Source organism: Manis pentadactyla, chromosome 13 (genome assembly GCF_030020395.1).
Source record: "Manis pentadactyla isolate mManPen7 chromosome 13, mManPen7.hap1, whole genome shotgun sequence".
NCBI classification, from domain to species: domain Eukaryota; kingdom Metazoa; phylum Chordata; class Mammalia; order Pholidota; family Manidae; genus Manis; species Manis pentadactyla.
The window spans coordinates 50717264-50722759 of NC_080031.1; positions in this window are offsets into that span (position 1 = coordinate 50717264).

Consider the following 5496-nt stretch of genomic DNA (forward strand, 5'->3'; position numbering starts at 1 on the left):
ACTTCTTGGGAGTTTTTGATTAATGACTTAGTCAAGTAAAACATTATTGATTTACTCATATTTTCTCTTTATTAACTGTTCAGTCTTGGCAAGTTCCATGTTCCTAAGAATGTATCCATTTCTTGTAGTTTATCAAATATGTTGTCATATTACTGTTCATAGTAATCTTTTCTGATCTTACATATGGATGTGGAATCAATTGTAAGGATTTATGTGTTTCATTTATAATGTGTTCACTCTTTTCCTTCTTAGTCTAGCTAAGGTTTCATCAATTTCATCTTTTCATAATGCCACCATAGTTTCATTAATTGTTCTTATCATTTTTCTTGTCTCTGTTTCATTTATCATCTCAGGTCTTTGTTATTTCCTATTTTCAGCTAACTTTGATCTTAGTTTGTTGGTATTTTACTAATTCCTAGAGATGAAAAGTTAGATTATTTGACATCTTGTTGTTTTCTTACTATAGGAATTTGTACATATAAATGTCCCTCTAAGAACAGCTTTTGCAATGTCCCACAGATTTTGGTATGTTGTGTTTCTGTCTCCATTTCTTTCGAGATTTTTTACATTTCTTTTAATTTCTTCATTAATCCATTGTTGTTCATGGGTTTGTTAAGTTCCTATTAATTTAAAATCCCACAGGTATCCTGTTGATTTCCAATTTCATATCATTGGGGTTGTAAAAGCTACCTGGTATAATTTCAACCTTATTAAATTTTCTAGACTTGTATTATGTCTTTACATGTGGTCTCTCCTGGAGAATGTTCTCTGTGCACTTAAGAAAAATGCTTATTCTGTTTCTGTAGGATGGAGTGCTGTAGGAATGTTCATTAGGTCACTTGGTTTAAAGTACAGTTCAAGTACAATGTTTCTTCATTGATTGCATTTATCCATTCCTGAATGTAGAATATTGAATTTCCCTAGTATTATTGTACAATTGTGCTTTTCTCTCTTCACATCTGACATTATTTAAGGGACACAATCATTGGAGCATATATATTTGTTGTTGTTATATTTCACTGGTGAATTGATCCTTTTCTCATTATATAAGCACTTGTCTTGTCTCTTGCTAACATTTTTTGGCTTTAAGTCTATTTTCTCTGACACAACTATAGTAACCCTAGCTTTCTTTGGTTTTAAGTCACTTCAAATATCTTTTTTTTTGACACCTTCCCTCTTTGTGCACATATGTCCTTAAAGCTGAAATGAATCTTTGGTAGAAAGCAAACACTTAGGTCTTGTATTTTTATCCATCCAGCCACTATGTATCTTTCAACTGTTAAATTCAATCAATTAATATTTCAAGTCATCATCTATATGTAAAGACTTTATAATGCCATCATAGTGTTTTCTGTTTCTTTTATATTTCCATTATTCCTTTTTCCTCTGTTTCTACTTGCTTTTCTAAAATTGTGAGTTTACATGGTATTGTTTGATTCTTTTCCCTTTATTATTTGGATGCACTGTAGGTTTTAGTTATAAGGTTACCACAAAACTTACATAAAATATACATAACAGTCTATTTCTTTGTAACAATTTAACTTTGATCACATACAAAAACTACATCATTTTATATTTTCAAAGCCACTATTTACTTTTTTTAATATTGTGCATTCATTGAAAAATTATGATAGCTTTTTTTGTTACTCATGTCCTTTTACTTTAAAACTACAATTAAATGGATAACACACCATTATATTACATAATTAGAAGACGATACATTTATCCTTAGCAGTGTGTTGTATATATTCATAGGTCTTTCTATTACTAATTAGTGTCCTTAACTTCAGCCTGAATTCCTACTTTCAGGCTTCCCTTCATATTAGGTCTACCAGTGATGGTCTGCTTCAGCTTTTGTTTGTTTCTCAGCACTTTGAATATGTCATCCCATTCTCTTCTGGCCTGTAAAGCCATTGCTACAAAATACATTGACAGCTCTATGGAGAGTCCCTTATAAGAATTTTTCTCTTAATTTTTTTAAAGATTCCCTCTCTTTAATTCTTTAAAGTATTATTAATAATGAGGTGATGTGCTATCTTACAAACTTGGATGTATAAATATCTTTTCAAGCTTCTGAAATTCTTAGCTATTATTAATGTTAATAGACTTTCTAATCCTTTTTCCCTCTCCTTCTGGAATTGCAGCAATTTGGATATTGGATTTTTTAGATTCTGTACTAGAGATTACATGGGCTTTCTTCACTCTGCTTCATTCTTATATCTTTGTACTCCTCTCAGTGAGTTATTTCAGATTTTCTCCTCCTATTATGGAATATTTTTATCTGTAGTCTGTTGTGCTGTTGATGTGTTCCATGGCTACTTTAATTTCATTGAATTCCTCAGTTCCAGAATTTATGTTTCATTATATATGTATTTATTTTTGTTTTTTTGTTTTTTTTATAAGAGGTCTTTATTATTATTATTATTTTGGTATCATTAATCTACAATTACATGAGGAAAATTACAATTATTAGGCTCCCCCCTTCACCAAGTAACCCCCACAAACCCCATAACAGGCACTGTCCATCAGCGTAGTAAGATGCTGTAGAATCACTACTTGTCTTCTCTGCGTTGTACAGCCCTCCCCGTGCCCCCTCCCCCACATTACACATGCTAATCATAATGCCCCCTACCTTTTCCTCGCCCTTATCCCTCCTTTCCCACCCATCCTCCTCAATCCCTTTCCCTTTGGTAACTGTTAGTCCATTCTTGGGTTCTGTGAGTCTGCTGTTGTTTTGTTCCTTCAGTTTTTCTTTGTTCTTATACTCCACATATGAGTGAAGTCATTTGGTACCTGTCTCTCTCTGCCTGGTTTATTTCACTGAGCATAATACCCTCTAGCTCCATCCATGTTGTTGCAAATGGTAGGAATCGTTTTCTGCTGATGGCTGAATATTCCATTATGTATATGTACCACATCTTCTTTATCCATTCATCTACTGATGGATACTTAGGTTGCTTCCATTTCTTGGCTATTGTAATAGTGCTTCCATTTCTTGGCTATTGTAAATAGCTCTTGCATATTTCTGTGTAAGTCCATCAGCATGGTTATGACCTTACTTTTAAATTCTTTTTCAGGAAGATTAGTTACATCTTCCTCATCAGAATCCTTTTCAGGGGAGACTGTCTGGGTTTGTCTGGTCTGTTTCAAATTCTTCTGCCTTTTCATGGCAATAGAGATAGTCATGGGTAGATGGCACGTGTCACCTGGGAGAACGTCCCTTCTTGCTACTTTGTAGCATTCCTCTCGTGGGAGAACAGTGACCTCTAATGGCTTTTGCTGGGCAGCTGTGCACAGATGGGGTCTCTTTATTCTTGCCTGGCCTCTGTGTAGGAAGCTCTGCATGCTGTTGCTGTGGGCTCCTCTAAGGCGAGGTTATGCCAGAGCGGGAACAGTTGGGAAGCTGTTTATCTCTGTGAGGGGCCTCGGAGCTGCACTGCTGCCCAGGGGGTTAGGGTGCCCGGAGTTTCCCGGGTTCCCATCTGCTGATTGTGCCGGGATGCCTCTGTCCAGCTGTGAGGTCCCTGTCCCTTTAAGACTCTCAAAGGACACTCACTTTTCTTTGTCCCAGGGGTGCAGGCTGCAGGGACCACCTCACAGATTTTACTGCCCCATTCCCCTAGTATCCAGCACCCCATGCACTGTGTGTCTGTGCTCTGGTGCAGATGGCTAGGGCTGGGTGTTTAGCAGTCCTGGGCTCCCTCTCCCTCCCCGCTCTGACTCCTCTCCTCCTGCATTCAGGATAGGAATACCTTTTATCAGCCCTGCAATGGATTCTGTATTTTTTTATCAGCACTTATACAGACACATATGCTTCATGCTTCTTCCTCTTGTGACAAAATTTTTAAGTTTGTATGTTTTCTCTCAGTCCTAGAATGAACCAGTTGAACAGATATAGCATCCTTTTTATTTTCTTTAGGCCACACTATTGCTCAAGTTTGTGGTTTTCCCTTTCCTGAAGCCCTGTAACTGTCTTCTCTGTGTGGTCCTTCTTTCCTAGTAAATAATACTCTAGCCACCACCCTCAGCCAAATACAGAGGTAGAGAGAGGTTTCATACAGTGTGCTAAGTTTGCCTGTGGGGCTGGTAGAGGTTCAGTGCATTCATTTTCCTTTGCTCATGGAAGGTCTCCTGACTAAATCTACAGTGTAATCACTGGAATGGCAACATTTTCAGACCCTGTTAGAACTTTATATGCTGTTTTTTCAATCTTTACCCTCCCCCAAATATGGATCCCAGTTAATACACTGGAGGCTGTGAAGAGTCATGAGTCTCTCTGGCAGTGTCCCAGACAGCTGGGGAACCAGTTGCTCACTAATCTGATCTCTTTTACTCCACCTGAGAAATTGTGAGCTATCTCATTACCCTTAAGCTGTTCTGCCTTAGGGGATAGATGATGCTACTAAGTCACACAGTTCTTAGCATCTCCAGTGCATCCACATTTGTATTTTCATTATGATCGAATGTGCTGGTATTCTTCTCTGGAAATCCAGGCTTCCATGAAGGCTCTTTCATCCACAGGTGGCTGTCAAACCACCACTGAGTAGGTGCTCCTGGACAGTGGTCAGGAGGGCCCAAGTACATTTCAGTCTCCTGTGGCTTCCAGTGTTGATACTGAAGCACATTTGTTTGTAAATGGATACTGAATTTTTGTTTTTGGAGGGGGTGGACAAAAATTATGGATATCTTAAGCCACCATCATCCTGACATTCCTGCAAAATGAACATATATACAGAAAAATTTTAAGATTTCACAAGAAAAAGCATGAAAAATTGCTAAAACCAAAGTCACAGGCCATAAAAGCATGCAAAAATCAATTGTTTTTAGTCACTAGCTAAGACTTATCTGAAAATGAAATTTATAAAATAATTCCATTTGTAATACTGTCAAAAATACAATTATTAGAGATGAACTTATCCAGTGAGGAAAGAAATTAATGAAGACGCCAATATATGGAGACATTTTGTGTCCATGGATTTGAAGACTTAATTTTAAGGAATCAATATTACCTGGGATTATCTAACTATTTCATGCAACTTCTATCCAAATCACAATGAAGTTTTTACAGAAATAGAAAAATCCATGTGGAGTCTCATGGAGACTGTGTATTCGGGTTATCCAGAAAAACACAACCATTAGATAAGACAAATAGGTCTATAGGTCAATAGATAGCTAGAAAACACCTATATTTATAAAGATATGGGTATTTACTTATTTAAGGAATTGACTCAAGCAGTTTGGAGGCTGAGAAGCTCTATGAGTTTCACATAGAAGCTTGAGACCCCCGAGCCTCTAGTGTAGCCTGAAAGCTTAGACTCCAGAGAGCCCAGGGTCTGGATCCCACACAGAGTCTGAAGGCCTAAGAATGAAGAGCACCAAGAGCAGCAAATCGGTGCAGCCCCAGGGTCAGTGGGTAGAGAGTTGATTCTCCCTTTTGTGCACTTTTCTTCTATTCAGGCCTTTGCTAGTTTGAGTGATGCCCATCCCCTTTGGGAG